The following is an 18,681-nucleotide window of genomic DNA, read 5'->3' as shown; positions in this document are numbered from 1 at the left end:
ACTAACCAAAGAAAAAGGGAAGAATATGTTTTATGTTCAAAGATGAGGTGCAATTGGTCTATGCCTACAGAAATGGTATCTTGGAAGAAAGGATGAAATTGTCCATTTCTCACTGATCTAAATTGAAAGAGATTAATCCTTTGGTCTCACCATTCCTGAGATTTTTGCAAGGTGCCCTTGCTATGACCTAATTCCCAAGACATCTCTTAACAGCTGTGTTCCTGTTAATGGCCTCAACCGTTCTCCCAGTCACCCAGGCTTGAAACATCAGAGCCATCTTTAACTCCTCCCTCTTCCCTGCTTTCATTCCCCACCCTCAGTCTCAATTCAGTAAGTGGCCAAATCCAATCCTGTGGATTCCCCCTCCCTGGTATCTTTCATACGTACCCAGCCCCACCTCCATGCTCACTGCCTCCAGTCCCCTCATCACCGGGACTGCCTGCAGCCTCTGCAATCCATTTAATATAGGACTACTAGGTTCAGCTTTCTAATGCACACTTTCAACACACACACACACACACACACACACACACACCCCAGCCCCCATCCCACCCCCACTTCCCTTGCTTGAAAAAGCATCCATGCCTTGACACTGAATAAATCCAAATCCCAAATTCCTTAGGCTGACATTTAAGGCACTCCTTTCGTTGACTTTTCCAGCCTCATCCCACAATCTGCCCCTTCCTGTGTCTCATGCTTCAGTCATTTTGAATCACTTCAATTCAATATGTATTGAGGGGCTACTATAAGTCAGGTAGAAGAGGTAGCTTGGCATAGGACCCTGGATGGCTAGCTTTGAGATCCAAAGACCTAGATTCGAGTGCTGGCTGTCTCACGAAGGCTCTGGGATTCTGGGAGATGCAATTCAATTCTCAGGCAACTGGATAGGAATTTAAATTACAGAAAAGTTGCCCTGCCTGTAATGGAAAGAACTTCCATGCCAGGAATTCACCACAGGTTTGGACAAGTGTGTGTGTGTGTGTGTGTGTACATATATGGGGTCTACATGTAAGCATGTGCAAGGTATTCTGATGAGCACTGTAGGAACAAAGACAAAGAATGAAACATCCCTTGCCCTTAAGGAGTTTAGAGTCTACTGGAGGGCTAGGAAGGTCAGAGCTGATAAAAGGAGGTGGAGTGGATAGAGTACTGGGCCTAGAGTCAGGAGGACCTGAGTTCAAATCCGGCTGTCTTACCCTGGGCAAGTCACTTAACCTCAGTTTTTGCATCTGTAAAATGAACTGGAGAAGGAAATAGCAAACCATTCCTGTATCTTTGCTAGAAAACACCAAATAGGGTCACAAACAGAACTGAAATTACTAAACACACACACACACACACACACACACACACACACACACAATCAGCAAACGCTTAATAAGGACTGTTTTATGTTATCATGTGCTGGGAATGAAAAGACAAAAAAAAAAGAAACAATGCTGCTCTCAAGGAATTTACCCTCCTTCTGTGGAGAAAACACACACATGAATAAGTGGGGTAAATTCCTGGTGAACAAATTTTCCACCAATGATGCAGAGGGGGCAATTCTCCCCCAATTTATAGAGATGTTCAGGAACACTAGAGGTTAGAGGACTTGCCCAGAGTCACACAGCCACGTAAGGAAAAAAAAAATGAAGTAGATACAATTTAACAGAGAGAAATTTAATTGGTTCAGAGCACATACATGCGCACACGCACTCGCGCGCGCACGCACACACACACACACACACACACACACACACAAACTGGGGAAAGAAAGAGGAGAGATCAGGAAATTCCTTGTTTAGAAAGCAAAACCCAAAATATACTTGGACAAAGCTGGAGATTTGAAGAGGCAGAGCAAGACAGGCATTCCAGACACGGAGGGCAGCACATACATAAGCGTGGAAGCTGGCCTTATTGGGGATCTTTGTTCACACTGTTCTTTATTCCTGGGAAACACTCCTCTTCTATCTCCTCCAATTAGAATCATGCTCATTATTTAAGGCCCAACTCAAATGTCATTTGTGTAAGTTGGAGGATTCTAACCTAAAACATTACATCTTTATTTTCACAAACCTCTATCTTAAATTTCACATTTCCTTCACTGATTTCAAAGTATTCTTCTGAGAAGAGGTCCACAGGCCTCACTAGAATGTCAATGGTCCAGGACAGACACAAAGGCAAGGGCCCCTAATCTGGCAGCCTTCTTCTCTCCCATCCACTCACCCAAACCAATCCCAGATTGGCACCATGAAGGCTTCCTCTTAAAAACTCTCCAACCCTTGTTTATGCCATTCATGAACCTTCACACACTAATTAATATTAATTAAATCAAATGAGTTACAGCAGATGATCTCTAAGGTCTCTTCCAGCTCTCAATCTAATGATGGAATCAATCCTTAGTTGGGGGATGAGGTAAGGAGACCATTAACCACCATTGTATCCAGTCTCTCTCCTTCCCGGTCCTTTCCCTGCCCTGGCTCACTGAGCCAGGTGACTCAGGGGATAGAGCTCTACAGTTATGATCTAGAACATCTGAGTCTGAATTGTGCCTCGGGAGGCTGACTAGCTGTGTGACCCCGGGAAGGCCACTGCACCCTGTCTGCCTCGTCTTCCTCATACATAAATTAGGGATAACATCAGCACCTCCTCCACAGGGCTTTTGTGGAAACCAACGAGATCAAACAGGGAGAAGTGCTTTGCAGACCTTATATAAATTGCTTTCTCGTTGTAATTGTCAGTTAACATTATTATTGCTATTCACAGGAGCGAAGATTTAGAGCCGGAGGAGGACTTAGAGGCCATCCCGTCTAACCTCCTCGTTTTACAGATCAGGAAACTGAGGCCGGTGAAGTGAAGTGAATTGCCCAAGGCCCCACAGGGAGTGAAAGAAAGGAGATAACCCAGGCCCTATCCAGCATTCCAAGGCCGGCGTTCACTTTATTATGTGCCTCCATCACCTTAACCAAATATTCTTTCTCACACTTTCATGATTCATGAGGCATGTTTTCCCACACCACAAACCCACCATACACCAAACTCCTTCTTCCTTGAATACCCCACCCTTATGTAGTCAGACTGGCAGTGGATCTCTGGTTTTCATACTTGTTTTTGCAGTGGCAGAAAAAGCCCAAGATGAGCCTCCTGGGACCGGACACCCACTGCCCTCCTTCCAATCCCTTGACCCTTCAGGGGGCTGATCTTTTCACAAATAATGCTGATCTCAGTCATTGGCTCTTTCCAAGATACATACATGCATACAAAAACACATGCAGAGCACACACGTACACAATATGTTGAGGTATGGACATTCGTATGTGCATGTATGGATACATACAAGCATGTGTATATGTGAATATATGTTATATACACACATTCATAGTATAGTATATTCCTCAAAAATTAGAATGGAGCAAATGGAAGCTAAAGACTTAATGAAAAAACAAGAAACAATAAAACAAAACCAAAAAAAAATTAAGGGATGAAATTAAGGGATGAGAGAGTAACATACTGAGAGAGGGAGATAGGGAGAGATAGAATGGGGTGGATTATCTCGCATAAAGGTGGCAAGAGGAAGCAGTTCTATGGGAGGAGGGGAGAGGGCAGGTGAGGGGGGAATGAGTGAACCTTGCTCTCATCAGATTTGGCCTGAGGGGGAATACCATACATACTCAGTTGGGTATCTTACCCCACAGGAAAGAAGAGGGAGAAGATAAAAAAAAAATAAAAGGCGGGGGGGATGATGGAGTGGAGGGCAGATGGGTGTGGAGGTAATCAAAACAAACACTTTGGAAAGGGGACAGGGTCAAGGGAGAAAATTCAATAAAGGGGGATGGGTTGGGAAGGAGCAAAATGTAGTTAGCCTTTCACAACATGAGTATTGTGGAAGGGTTATACATAATAATACATGTGTGGCCTAGGTTGAATTGCTCAACTTCTTAGGGAGGGTGGGTGGGAAGGGAAGAGGGAAGGGAATTTGGAACTCAAAGTTTTAAAATCAGATGTTCAAAAACAAAAAAACTTTTTGTATGCAACTAAAAAATAAGATACACAGGCAATGGGGCATAGAAATTTATCTTGCCCTACAAGAAAGGAAGGGAAAAGGGGATGAGAGGGGAGGGGGGTGATAGAGGGGAGGGCTGACTGGGGAACAGGGCAACCAGAATATATGCCATCTTGGAGTGGGGGGGGAGGGCAGAAATGGGGAGAAAATTTGTAATTCAAACTGTTGTGAAAATCAATGCTGAAAACCAAATATGTTAAATAAATAAATTGCATTAAAAAAATAAATAAATGAATAAATAAAAAAAAAAAAGACAATGTGAAATATCTCATTGGAAAAACCACTGACCTGGAAAAGAGATCCAAGAGAGAAAATTTACAAGTTATTGTACTACCTAAAAGCTATGATCAAAAAAATATCCTAGATATCATCTTTCAAGAAATTATCAAGGAAAACTGCCCCAATATTCTAGAACCAGAAGGTAAAATAGAAATTGAAAGAATCCACTGATCACCTCCTGAAAGAGATCCCAAAATGAAAACTCCCAAGTGTATTATAGCCAAATTCCAAAGTTCCCAGTGAAGGAGAAAATATTACAAATACCCATAAAGGAACAATTCAAGTATCACGGAACTACAATCAAAATAACCCAAGATTTAGCAGCTTCTACATTAAAGGACTGGAGGGCTTGGAACATGATATTCCAGAGAGCAAAGGAGCTAGGATTATAACCAATAATCACCTACCCAGCAAAACTGAGAGTCTGTGTGGGGAAATAACGGATATTCAGTGAGATAAAGGAATTTCAAACATTCTTGAAAAAAGACGTGAGCCAAGTAGAAAATTTGACTTTCAAATGCAAGACTCAAGAGAAGCATAAAATGTAAACAGGAAAGAGAAATCATAAGGGACTTATTAAAGTTAAACTGTTTACATTCCTACATGGGAAGGTGATATTTGTAACTCATAAGACCCTTCTCATTGCTAGGGTAGTTAGAAAGAGTATATATAGACAGAAAACACAAATTTGAGTTGAATAAGAAGGTACGTTATTTAAAAGAATAAAATAAAATTATGGAGTGGGAAAGGGATGTATTAGGAGAAAGAGAAAGGGGGATATAGAATGAGGTAAATCATCTCACATAAAAGAGGCAAGAAAAAAAAACTTTTACAGTAGAGGGGAAAAGTAGGGGAGGCAAGGGGGATTGAGTGAACCTTACTCTCATCAGAATTGGCTCAAAGAGGGAGTAACATATGCACTCACTTGGGTACAGAAATCTATTTTACCCTGCAAGAAAACAGGGGGAAGGGGGAAGGGGAAAGGAGAAGGGGGGAGGTAATAGAAGGGAGGGCAGAGTGGGGGAGGGGTAGTCAGTAACAAAACACTTTTGAGGAGAGACAGGGAGAAGGGAGAGAGAGAAAAGAATAAACAGAGGGATAGGATGGAGGGAAATACAGTTAGCAATAGTAACTGTGAAACAAAAATGAAGCAAGTTTCTCTAATAAAGGCCTCATTTCACAAACATATAGAGAACTGACTCAAATTTATTAAAAAAAAAAAGAGAGCCATTCCCAAATTGATAAATGATCAAAAGATATGATCAGTTCCCTAATGAAGTAATCAAAGCCATCTATAGTCATAAAAATACTCTACCTCACTTTTGAGGTGAATTAAATGTAATGCAATGTAAACGTAAATTAAAATTTGTAAATATAAATTAAAACAATTCTGAAGTATTACCTTATACCTATTAGTCTGGCTAATAGGACAGAAAAGATAAATGATAAATGTTGGAGGGAATGTGGGAAAGATGATTCATTAATGGATTGTTGATAAAGTTGTGAACTGATACAACCATTCTGTAGAACTATTTGGAGAGAGAGAGAGAGAGAGAGAGAGAGAGAGAGAGAGAGAGAGAGAGAGAGAGAGAGAAAGAAAGAAGAAAAGGAAGGAAGGAAGGAAGGAAGGAAGGAAGGAAGGAAGGAAGGAAGGAAGGAAGGAAGGAAGAAAGGAAAAAAAGAAAAACCTATACAGTCATGGGAACCTATGAACAAATGTACAATCTTTATTCCTAAACAAGGATTCTGTACTGAATTCTTTTGTCCTTTCCTACTTCGTGGAAGCATCTGGGAGATTGAGAAAGAAATCATAAGTGTGCCCTTTATATCTGTACCTCAAATTGAGAGCCAGCCTTAAGCACCTGATTCCCTCTCCCAAGACTCCCACCTTAGCTGCTGTAGTCTCTAGAGCTACCTCTTCAGTACTCCCAAGTCAAAGATACATCTAGCCAAGGGCCACAAAACCCTTAGGGCATGCAGCCCCAAGGTCCTACAAACACCATCACCCCTCCATAGCTCTTACTTTTACAGTCACATCATGTTTGGTACCAATGCCTTTCCTTCCTTTCTCCCTGGACTCTTCGACTCTCTGAACCTTAGTGGGGGAGGAAAATTTGGCTCTTCCTTTTTCCAAAGCCTCATTAAAAGTAAACTATTCTTTCTAAAAATCAGGACTGATTCAGATGGTCCAGGACATATAATTGCCATAGATAAACCTACAGATAGGTAGACAGATCTATAGCTAGCTAGACGGATAGATAGAGATAGATTTAGATCTGCATAGATCTAAATCTATCTCTCTATCCATCTACCTAGCTAGCTAGCTATTGATCTATCTACCTATTTATACCATCCTCTTTATTCCATGGACAGAGAATTGTTTCACTTCCTACCAATCCTTCCATGTATTTAAAGGATTTACTAATTATTTAATTCAATTAATCAATCATTGAATAAGGGCTCACTCTACACCAGGTACTGTTTTAGGTGCTGAGGATACCAGGACAAAAGCAAAGCAGGGCCTGCGTTCAAGGAGCTTAATTCAATACAAAATGTATATGAAATCAATCCCATACAATGTCAAGGGAAAAGTGCACAAATAACTAGGTGAATCAGGGAAGACCCCTTTAAAAAGGTGGGATATTAGACACCTGACAAAGTAGTTAGGGATTCAAGAAGTTGGGGTGAGGGGCAAGGCGTTTTGGATATAGAGACTAGCCTGCTCAAAGGCCCACAAAGCATAGATAGGGAATCAGGAACCTAGACCAACAAGTGGGTCAGTTTGGCTACAACATTGGGAGGGAGCAAGAGGAGGAATATGGAATCACAGTTGGTCAATTTTTCTACATTTCTAAGGCTTCTTCCTGTTTTGTTCACACTTTCCTAAATTGTGGATCCTCCCAGCTTTTCTTGAACTCTTCCCTGCAATGTGGAAGGATGTGTGTGGTGAGATAGAAGACTTTAAAAGGTTCTTGATCCACCTCACAGAGGATCCTGTTCAAGAATGAAGAAAAAGAAGGAAGCAATCTGAATTCTGAAGCAAAATGGAACCAAAAGGCTAGTCCTACCTCAGCAAATACTCCAGTGAAAACATCTGAATAACAAATGTTTTCTGACTCTCAGATGGCCAGCCTCTCATAATAAGCCAAATTCCCTGGGAACCAAAAAAGTAAAGTTAGTTTAAAACTCTCTTTCTCAAACCCTGTTTCAGATATTGAACATTTTCACCATTCAACAAACTACTCTGTAGAATGAATTTCATGCATTCTCAAAATGTCTGAGTTGTGAGGGCCCGCAATCCACACATGTGTAGGGGTTCCCCTTAAATATCCCTGACATTAGTAACCTAGATTTCCAGTAAAAGGGAACTTACTACCTACGTGCCAAAGCAACCCTCTCAATTGTGAGCAGCTGTAACCGTTAGGACACTTTTGCTTATAAAAATCTCATGTGAAAAAACAGACAAACAAACCAACAACAACAACAAAACATTATCCATCTACCACGGGCAAGACCCTGTACTAGGGCCTGGCAATTCAGCGAAAACACAAAAATAGGATTTGTTCCTGTGGAGCTGACATTCTCTGCTGGAAATATTGTAAAACAAGGGTATTGGGCAAGGTTACCTTAAGGTCCCTTCCCTATCCATAGCTATATGTCTAGATCTGTGCCTATCTATCTCTGATCCTATGTAAAGAGATATTAGATAGATGGATAGATAGACAGACGGACAGACAGAGACAGACAGACAGATAGGTAGCTGTATAGAGAGAACAAGACTATTAAGGGGACCAAGAAGGACTTCATGCAGGAGACAACAGGCTGAACCTTGAAGGAAGTTAAGGATTCTGAAAATATGGAATTAGTGCATTTTAGGCATTCTGGGCATGAGGAATATCTGGCCAAAGCAATGGTATGAGGATGGAAGGCAGTACAAAATCAAAATTTGCACCTCTGAGATTTCCACCCATTGGTCTTAGTTCATCAAGTTTTAAGTTCCACTTCATGGAAGTGGAGACAGTCTGACACCCTCCCCACCAACCTTTCCCCACAACACACACACACACACATACACACACACACACACACACCTCCCAAGGTACCAAAATTTCACAGGAGACTGCTTTTACTTTAAAACATTGAAAACTTCTAAATTAAAAAAAAAAACATTTATCAGGGAGAGTTAACACATTAATAAAGTAAGACCATGAAATCCCTTTTTCCACCTATTTAAACCTCATGTCCCTCTCTCCAGAAGGTTGCAGAATCATAAAACCTGAGAGCTAAAAGGGATTTTCATGACTTTGTAGTCCAACCTACACATAAAAGCCATCTCCATTATAATATGCCCCCTTCTTAGATGGGGGGACTCATCATATCTGTAGGCAGCCCACTGAACTGCCGATCAACTCTGATTATCAAGAAGTTTGGAGACTGTGCTTTATTTGTGTGTGTGTGTGTGTGTGTGTGTATCTATATATATCTATATCTATATCTATATATATATATATTTTTTTTTCTTTTTTCTGATATCAAGCCTAGACTTACCTCTTTGTAATTTCCCAGCCTTTGGCTGGTTTCAAGAAAAGAAAAAGAGGTAAAGCTAAGAGTGGGGATTTTGCACACTTGGGAAGCTCATTGGGAGAAGTTAAAGGGCTCTTCAAATCACCCATCTATATGTGACAGCATTTGGGTAAACAAGACAAGAGCTGAATTTGTCATCCAGGGACCTTGCATTCAAATCCTAGCTACTTACTGCCTGGGATGCCTCCCACCTCACTGCTTCTCAGTTTCCTTATCTATAAAACCAGGAAGTTTGGAGCAGATCAGAATTCTTAAACTTTTGTGTGTGTTATGGACCCCTTAGGAAGTCCAGTATAGCCCATGGACCCCTTCTCAGAAATATATATTGTTGCCTACATTGATGATTGAAGGAAATGCTAAGTTTCAGAATGAGTTTAGTGGAAATAAAGATTTTTTTTCATTCAAGTTCAAGAACCCCTTGAAATCTTCCTATGGACCCCAACTTAAAAACTCCTTGAATAGATCTCTAAGGTCCTGTCCAAAATCAAAGTCATATGATGACCAAGTAATTATCTTTGCAGCAATCTGCATAATCATTTACGTTCATTATATCATCTTGCATTCAGTAAAATATCAATAGATACTAATGAATGAATGAGTGACTTGGGGTTCAATGCACCTGAGCTGTAGGGATATACACCCTTAAGAAACCAGTACACTCCCAAGTAGACATAGGCTAACTGGGCCTGGGTCTAATTGGAGATAAAAATAACCCAGTGGGAGGAAATCAAGAAACCCATTGACATCTTGCCCATCAAAGGGGATGATTGGCAGAATGTGTCACTCTTCAATTAGCTGACAGGCATCTTGTTAACACAGCCATTAGTTGATTAAACACTGGCAGAAATTAGCTTGATCATGAAGAGAACTCTTGGCTTTGTTTTCTTGAGTGCCATAGGAAGACTCAGTACTCCTAGCTTTTTATGGGCTTTTATTTTGTTGTCTTTAATGTTGTTGTTTTTCTGCTTTTGTTCTCGAGGCTGCTTTTTTTTCTTTGCAATAAAAATACATTCCCCTCACCAGGCCACTGGTGAGCAAACACTGGGGTCAGTTTAATAGAGTCTTTTCCATCTGTGGGCTAGCTTCATCATCTGAGGGCTGCTCAGAGGAATTGGACCTTTATTTAAATCTCAGGAACTGTTAGATTTCACCCCCGCTCTGCCCAAGAGCATCAGAGACAGGTGAGTCCCAACCCAGCACCTGCCCAAAGACCTTACTAAGAATGTTCCCTTCAGGGAATAAAGGAGCCTTTGTGCATTTACCTACATCTGTTTTCCCAAGAGCATATGCCTGCTTTATTTTTGGCAACAGTATCTGGGTTCAGAGGAAAAAGAAGATAATTTGCCTCTACACTTTCCACTTGGAATGCCTTCTCTTCTCCATTCCACATCCTGTCCCCAAAAGGTTCTCCCTCATCAACACTCTTGGAAGCCCCGACTACTTCCAAGGCTTGGATCCGTTGCACTATCCTGTACCTGATGAGCCCAGGTGTTAGAGAACACCTATGCTCTAATCAATTTCGTTTGATTTCCTTTATCTCTAACTTGTATCTATTTACCTGTACATTGTCATCTCCCCCTGCAGAATATAATCTCTTTAAGGGTAAGGGCTATTTCCTTTCTGTCTTTGCATGCCAAGCACCTAGCATAGTACTTGGGAAATAGCAGGGGCTTATAAAAGCTTGTTGAATGAATGCAAACACTTGAGAGAATCGAAAGATATAAGAAAGGTAAAAATGCTTGAGAATAAAAGCATTAGCTATTTCTATATTCAAACAGAGCTTCATAAAATACTGTATTTGCTCACATACTTTACCCCTTTCCCTTCCCAGCAAATATTTTGCTATTAAAATTCAGAATCAGTCAGGAGAATTATGCTGAGGGAAGAGCTCCTGGCCACCACCGCTGCTGGGATACACCGACACTAATGTACTCAGTAATATCCCAGTGGCCCAAGTTAATGGAGCTTCCAGAAGGGACCTAACTTCGTCAAGTTGCTGCTTAGACAGGGAAGAGCGGGGCTCAGAACTGCACATAATATTCCCTCCTATAATCCCCTGACTCCCCACTTCTCACTGAATATTTTAATACTAACCAGGGGGAAAGGGAATCATGCCGATAGATTGCTTTCAGTGGTAGTGCTGATATAGAGAACCAGGGAGCTGTAGCTGATGCCAGAAGGGACAACACTCTTCCTTCTACATTTTTTTTTTTTACTATAAACCCAATCCAATCCAATCAATACAATCCATTGTAACAGAAGCCTAATACAGGGCAGTTCGAAGTAATGTCCTTGTTTTGGGGTTAGGGAAATGGGTTCAAGTTCTGTATGCTCTATACTGTCTTTGGGACTGTCCGAATCACTAACACTCTCAGTGGTCCAGGCAGCTATCTAAGACTCTAAATTACAATGTAGGTGCAATTCTACAGGTACTAATGAGTTCCCACATAGTGACTCTCCTAAACTAAGGAAATCCCAGTTATGATTATTTTTGTAAAGTGCTGTGGAAAGCACTGTGCATAGGCCTTGGGCCCATAGAATTTGAAAACCAGTGCCTGCCCTTAACCAGCTTACATTCCACTGGGAAGTGGGAACTAACACTCCAAAAGATAAGAATATTCATGATACAATGAAGAGGAGAACACTAAAAATGAAGAGGATGAGGAAGGCTTCATGTAGGAGAGAGCCAGTGAGCCGACTTGAAGGAAACCAGGGACCCATAGAGGATATGAGGAGGGAGTGCCTTTATAAGAACAAGGGACAGAATGTACAAAAGTATGAAAGAGGGAGCTGCAATGTTACCTTACTCAGGGCAAGATTCCAGGCCATGGAATAAACTTAGAAAGGCAAGCTAGAATTAGAACAGTTAAGGTTTTGAAGGCCAAGTTGTTTTGTGTCTGATCCTAGAGGCCAGAGAGCATCATTGAAGCCTGTTGGGCAGCAGCGCGACATAGGCAGATTTGTGCTTTAGGTAAACTATTTGTGGAGTACCATTCATTATGTCTAGAAAGTCATGTATTGATAGCAGTGCTCATACAGTCTCTAGATCTTTGGCCAACCCAGGGTTGATGAAATGTGAGATCAGATTAAGAACAGAGTAATCTAGAATGAGTAAATAATATAACCTCACCGGAGGCAGCTAGGAGGTGCAGTGGCTAGAGTCCCCAGCCTGAAGGGAAGAGGACCTGAGTCAAAATCTGGCCTCAGACACTTACTAGCTGTGTGACCCTGGGCCAGTCACTTCACCCAGTTTGCCTCAGTTTCCTCATCAGTAAAATGAGTTGGCAAAGGAAGTGGCCAACCACTCCAGTATCATTGCCCCCTCCCCCCCAAAAAACAAATAAAATGGGATCACGGAGAGTCAGACACGACAGAACAAAAATAATATAATTTCTCTGACGAAACTGATTAATGATTGATTGAATCACCGAGCTGTAAGGAAGCTCAGGGGTCGATTAACCCAACCCATCCTGGCAAAAGGATCCCATCTATAACATTCACAACAGACAGACAGCTAGACTTTGCTCCTGGCTTCCCTCTTTGTATTAGATCCAAATTGATCATATGTGTGTATGCATCCATATGTATTAAGGCAATCAGTATGTGAGAAGCTCTTTCCCACCCATTTGAATAGGCTTAAGGTGGGGCCCCAGGTGCGGCCCACTAAGGGAGTGGGGCCAGCTAAGAAGGTCTGATTAGTTCTTTGCTCCTAAGTTTGCCCCAAACCCATAGGTACTAGGTGGTAAGCCCATGTAGGTGTGAAGCTCCCAGGGTCCTAAGGAGAGGCGCTAAGACCAGAGCCAGTCATAGGAGCTTAAGTTCTGGTCCCTCAGACAATGCTTCATGATGTCTGAAACCATGTAAAAGGAGAGAACACAGCTTGGAGATTGAGACGTGTCGGAACCAGCGGCATCAACAGTGACGGTGACAGTGACAATGACAGCCAAAGCTGAAGGTGAAGCCAAAGGAGCTGAAGCAGCAGGCGATGCTGGTAGCGGGGCTGACCTGAGTGTGGGCTGGAAAGTGCTGAGTGAGGGCTTGAGGCCAGCGGGTAATCTTCTTAACGGAGAGGGGAAGCATGAATATGATTCGATTTAATGTCATCATGTTTTTCTGTAGCCTCCTGGTTACTCTTGTGAGGCAGACTTATTGGGCCTGAGAGCTTTTGGCCAGGATATCAAATTGGGGACATTGGTTTGTGGGTCTGCTACATTGGAGCTTGAATGAATGCTTTAATTCTTCTGCCTTCTACTTAGAGAATTCCTTATATCCTGCGGTTCTGAACTATTCAGGCATATACATGATTTTCTTTGAAATCATGAATTCTGCCTTCATAATATAATATGCATGTACATGCATGTGTACACACATAAATGTATATATATATACACACACATATATGCACATATATGTATATATAACGATGCATTATATACATATACACACGCACATATACTTACACATACATGAATGTACACATGTACACATATACATATGCACACACATACATATACACATACATATGCATATACATTAATGAATACATATATGTATACATATGTATCTTATTTGTACCTAGTTTTTTGCATGTTATCTCCTCTATTAGACTGTGAGCTCCTTGAGAAAAGAGACTTCTTTTTTTTTTTGACCTTTCTTTATCTCCCCAGCCCTTAGCACAGTGTCTGGCATACAGCAGGTGCTTAATAAATGCTTGTTGACTGAGTGACTTACAGATGTCTCCAGAGAGGGGAAAACCACTATGTCCTGATGTAGTTCATTCTCCTTTTGTTCAAGGTTGAGAATTAGGAAACCCACTGGTAATTTTGCTCTCTGCAACTATTCCCCATTACTCCTAGGCTTGTTTTTTTTTCTTTTCCTCTTGGATCTAACCAAAGAATTCTAAGTCCTCTTTACCATGAGCACCCTTAAAAATCCTTGAAGACAGATATCATGCCCTACTTGAGTCTTCTCTTCTCTGGGCTAAGGAGTCTGACTCCCTTCTTTCTATGGGCTACTCTCCTCTGGACATTTTCCTTCTTAACAATGTCTTCCCAAAACTATGACAGCCACAATCAAATATAATAGCCCAGAAAGGAGCTGACCATGATAAAGGACAGCAGGATCATCCTCTCCTGATTCATAGAAATTCTGCAGCTCCTAATGTGGCCCAAGTCCTCATGAACTCTTTTTTTTTTAACCACAATATCACACCATATGCTAACACATCTGGAACTTGCAATCCATTAAAACTCTTAGATATTCTTTAAACTGTTGTTTACTTATGTCTCCCCCATTATTAATCTCTGATCTATACAGAAATCTGTGTAGATGTCTGGTTAAGATTAGTATCCATAGAAAGCTTCCACAGTCTTTCAGAAAATCTATCGTCTTTCAGCCTCACTTGCCTAGCTCCATAAAGAGGGCTGTTTGCCCTGTCCTTCATTTAAGTTGCCCTCCTATGGACACAAGACCTCCAGATCATTGGTGTCCTTGGATTCATTCACATTCTAAATTCTCAATGTTGTTTAAATATCCAATACACATCTTACCAGGGAAATTTTTTCTCTGCAAATATACAGTGGTATAGAAATTCTAATTGATAGTAATTATGTAATTCAGGACTGCATTTTGATAGGGTGAACTAGAGATTCTTGGTATTTAGCAAGCTGCCCTTCCTGACATTTCGAAAATTCTCTACATTCAAGAAGGACATAGTAATAAAGTCAATGAATATTAATCACCCTAAATTATGTTGTTTTTTTCTTTTTTGGCATGTCAATTTTCTGGTCAGCAACTTTCAATATCTAGTCTGGATCAACCTGAAGTCCAAAATACTTAGCCTGGTATCTATAACCTTTCATAAAACAATTCCCCTGAAAGGTCTATGACTCTGAGGTAATTATCACCTCCTGAGGGGCTCTCTCTCTCCCTGGCTATAAAAGCTTGAATCCAGAATGCCTTCTGGATCTTACACACACACACACACACACACACACACAGAATAGACATCCTCTGTCTTAGGATATGAGGTCACAACTTATACTGTTCTTGCTGACCTTCACCTCTTTACCTAGGCAATTCAGAGTTTTGGGGTTTTAATAACCAATAAGCATTTATAAACACTTACTGTGCACCAGCTGCTCTGCTAAACACTAGGGATACAAGGAAAGACAGAAACAACACCTTCCATCAAGGATCACCCATTTGAAGGGATGTGACAACACATGAATACCTAAGTACAGAGATATACAGGGTACATGGAAGGCAACCTTAAAGTAGAAATGTTGAGGGCAAGAGGGAATGGAGCACTATGGGAAATAGACCACCCTAAAAGACATTGGATGAGTTGAGTCTTGAATGAAAATAGGGATGCCAAGAGGCAAAGGTGAGGAAGAAGAGCCCTCCAAGTACTGGAAACAGAAAGAAAAGGCCTAGGGATGAGAAATGGAGTGTTCTAAAAGAGGAAAAGTAAGCTAAGATGGCCAGATCAAAGATTGTGTGGAGGGTACTAAAATATAATAAGATTGCAAAGGTATGAAGGAGTCAATCATAAGCACCAAGTATACTAATTCATATTGGATCCCATTGGTAATAGGAAGTCACTGGAGTATACTGATTCCGGAGTTTGACGGATTATTTTTTCTATTATTACTAACCTATTATTAGTAGGGTTTTTTTTTTCTCTTTCTCTTTTATTCAGAGACCAGTCCTTGAAGTCCCTGAAGGAGAGGCCTAAGAATGCTGTTTTCTGGGACTCCACCCAACTGGGTGAGCTTATTTCTGATTAAAATGCAAAAGTGAATTGTGGCCCATTGTTCAACTTGAGCGGTCTGGGTGGAGATGATTCCTTTGTCCAGATAGCTAGAGGAAGCTAAGTCTCATTAAGCCATATTGTCTTCAGGAAAAGCTGAAGGCTTTCAGCCCACCTCCTCTCCTATCCCCTCATTGATTATCCACTAATCAGGGTTGATCTCTACCTGTCAGGAATGCCCACTTCTCCAAAGGTATTTAAGTATTCAATGATTTATCCAATGACTTCAATTTATTGATTATTTGTTAGCCTAATTAATAAATTGATAATCAATTACCCAGAAACTCTGTCTCTTGGGCTTTTCGCTTGCCTCAGGGTGAAATAAGTAGATTGTGTTTAGAAAATTGCTTTAACAGCTATGTGAGGAAAGTATTAGAATACAGAGAAACTTAAGGTAGGGAGTCAGCCTAGAAGGCCATTTTAATAAGCAAGAGCAAAATGTGATGAAGGCCTGAAACAATATGAATAGAGAGATAGGACCATATATTAGAGATATTATGAAGGCAGAAAAAAAAGAAGAATTAGCAACTGATTAGATGTGTAGAGTGGCTGAGAGTGCTGGGTCAAGGATGACGTCAAGGTTAAGAACCTAGGTCACAGGGAGGATGGTGGTAGCTATGAGAGCAATAGTGTGAAGTTCAGAAGAAGGAGAAAGACAAGTTTTGCTTTGTACCATGTTGAGTCTGAGATGGCTACTTGACATAGAGTTTGAAATGTCCAATAGTTTGAGATGCCAAACTGGGGATTAGAAGAGAGCCTAGGGAACTGGATATATAGATATGGAAATCATATACATAAAGATGATTAAGCACATGGAGATGAAATGATCAATGGGATGGAAAAAGAGAGGGAGAGGAGAATCCAGGGCAGAGACTTGAAGGACACAGGCGGTGGAGAGGCCAAGGATGAAGATCCAGGAAAGGGACTGAGAAGAAGCAGTCAAACAAATAGAGAGAACAGAACCCAGAGAGAGCAGTGTCAATATAACCCTGAAAATAAAGAGTACCAGGAAGGGAAGGTGATTAACAAGGCCAAATGCCACAGTGAGGTCAGAAGGATGAAGACTGAGAAAAGACAATCAGGAATCTACATGTAAGGTATGGGTATTTGTCATCTAACAGGCCCTAAAAGATGCTAAACTTCTGATGCGCCATTCTTGTTACAAGCGAGATGGAACAGTGGGTACAGCGCTGGGCTTGGGGTCAGGAAGATCTGAATTTGAGTCCCACCTGTGTGACGTTGACTAAGCAAGTCACTTAATCTCAGAGATCCTCCTTTCCCCTGCTCTAAAATAGGGATAATAATATTGTGTGCCTTACAGGCTTATTGCGATGTGCTTTATAAGTATAGAATACTATATTATTATTACAATTGGTATTATTATTGGTGGTGTTATTACGTCCCACTGGGTATTCTGTAAATCGTTACAACCTTCAGCAATGTATCGCTCAGTTTCTACTGTTTCTTTGAATAATGTGCATTGATCTCTAAGTCCAAGCTCCTTAAGCTACAGTTTCTAGAGGTAATCCCCTCGTCCAGAATTGCCACCATAAACCTGTCTATTTTCACAAATAAATCCACCCAACTTGACCATTTGTTCAATGATTCTTTGTCTCGATATTATTGGCTGCGCTCATGTGTCTGGCACTATAGAGGGCTTTTCAATTGCACACTTGGATGTTAGCCACTTCCTAGGATACATCTAGAGGTAAGGCACCAGTGGTTACAGTTGACAAATACAATGACATACGCCAGTTATCAGCCTTTACAATTGTTTAGTTACCTCTTATCCACTTGCTCCATCAAGATTTCCATAGGATTTGGATTTTTTTGTCACCAAGGGCTCTAAGAATATCTATCCATCTTCTTCCTTTTTGACATAGAACTGATAATATTTCTGTAGTTTCCTTAGGATGAGGGGTTCTGCTTTCTTAATAGAAATTTTTTTTTGTTATGATACTTTCTACATATTCTATGGCCATTTTACAGTTTTATATGTATACATTAAAATGACATTTTTTGAATTTGTAACTGTTATACATTTGTTGTACATATAGTTGTTATACATACAAATCAACATTTGTAAATGTTGATTGCTATAAATGTGGTTACCCATTCAGTTTTGAGTTTAGGATTCCAGTAAGTTTCTAATCATATCTGACCATAGTTTCCTGACAGTCTTAAACTTGATGTATCTTACTTTCCTGGAGGAAACTAAGGTATTTATAAATATTGCCTTTATCCATTGATTTGATTTTACCTACGGATTTAAGCTCAAAGCCTTAAGCCTGTATCTTTGCTTAGCATTTTAAAGAATTCACATTTACTGAATCTAAACATTGTAATTTCAAAAAGAAACATTCCGCAGGATGAAGGGGTTACCTAATGAGTTTTGGGGTGGTGCTATATAACTTGATATTAACTGTATAAAGCAAATGATTAATAAGATGTTTTGGTTTGACTCCCTTGATTTGGAAGGCATATTTAATTTATTTAGAAGAGACGATGATTGATTTAAGTCTAGCAGAAGCATAATGGGCTTAAATTTATCCCTGAAAAAAATGCTACATTTTGTGTCAATTGTGCCTGACATTGTTATCTTGGTGTTTTGTTTTAAATGGAAAATAGTTTTCCATACAGATATCTATTCTCAATCAAAATGCATAGCTATCCAGTTTCTCTTGAATCTCTTCCCCTACTCCCTTTGGGTTGAAAATCCCTAATGCCATAAATTGACATTCACATGACATGAATTTAAAGTGCTTTACCATCTAGGTCATCCTCTTCTGGAAACTCTGCAACTTATCGATACCCTTCTTTAACTGCGTAATCCAGCTTCTTGAACACAATATTTCATATGAGGTTTGATGAAAGCAGAGTACAGGAGAACTTTCATCTTTCTATTCCAGGAAGCCATGCTTTTCTTCATGTAACCTGAGATCATGTTCACTGCTCATACAGA

Source organism: Trichosurus vulpecula, chromosome 3 (assembly GCF_011100635.1).
Source record: "Trichosurus vulpecula isolate mTriVul1 chromosome 3, mTriVul1.pri, whole genome shotgun sequence".
Lineage (NCBI taxonomy): Eukaryota > Metazoa > Chordata > Mammalia > Diprotodontia > Phalangeridae > Trichosurus > Trichosurus vulpecula.
Note: the sequence above shows the minus strand (reverse complement) of the source record.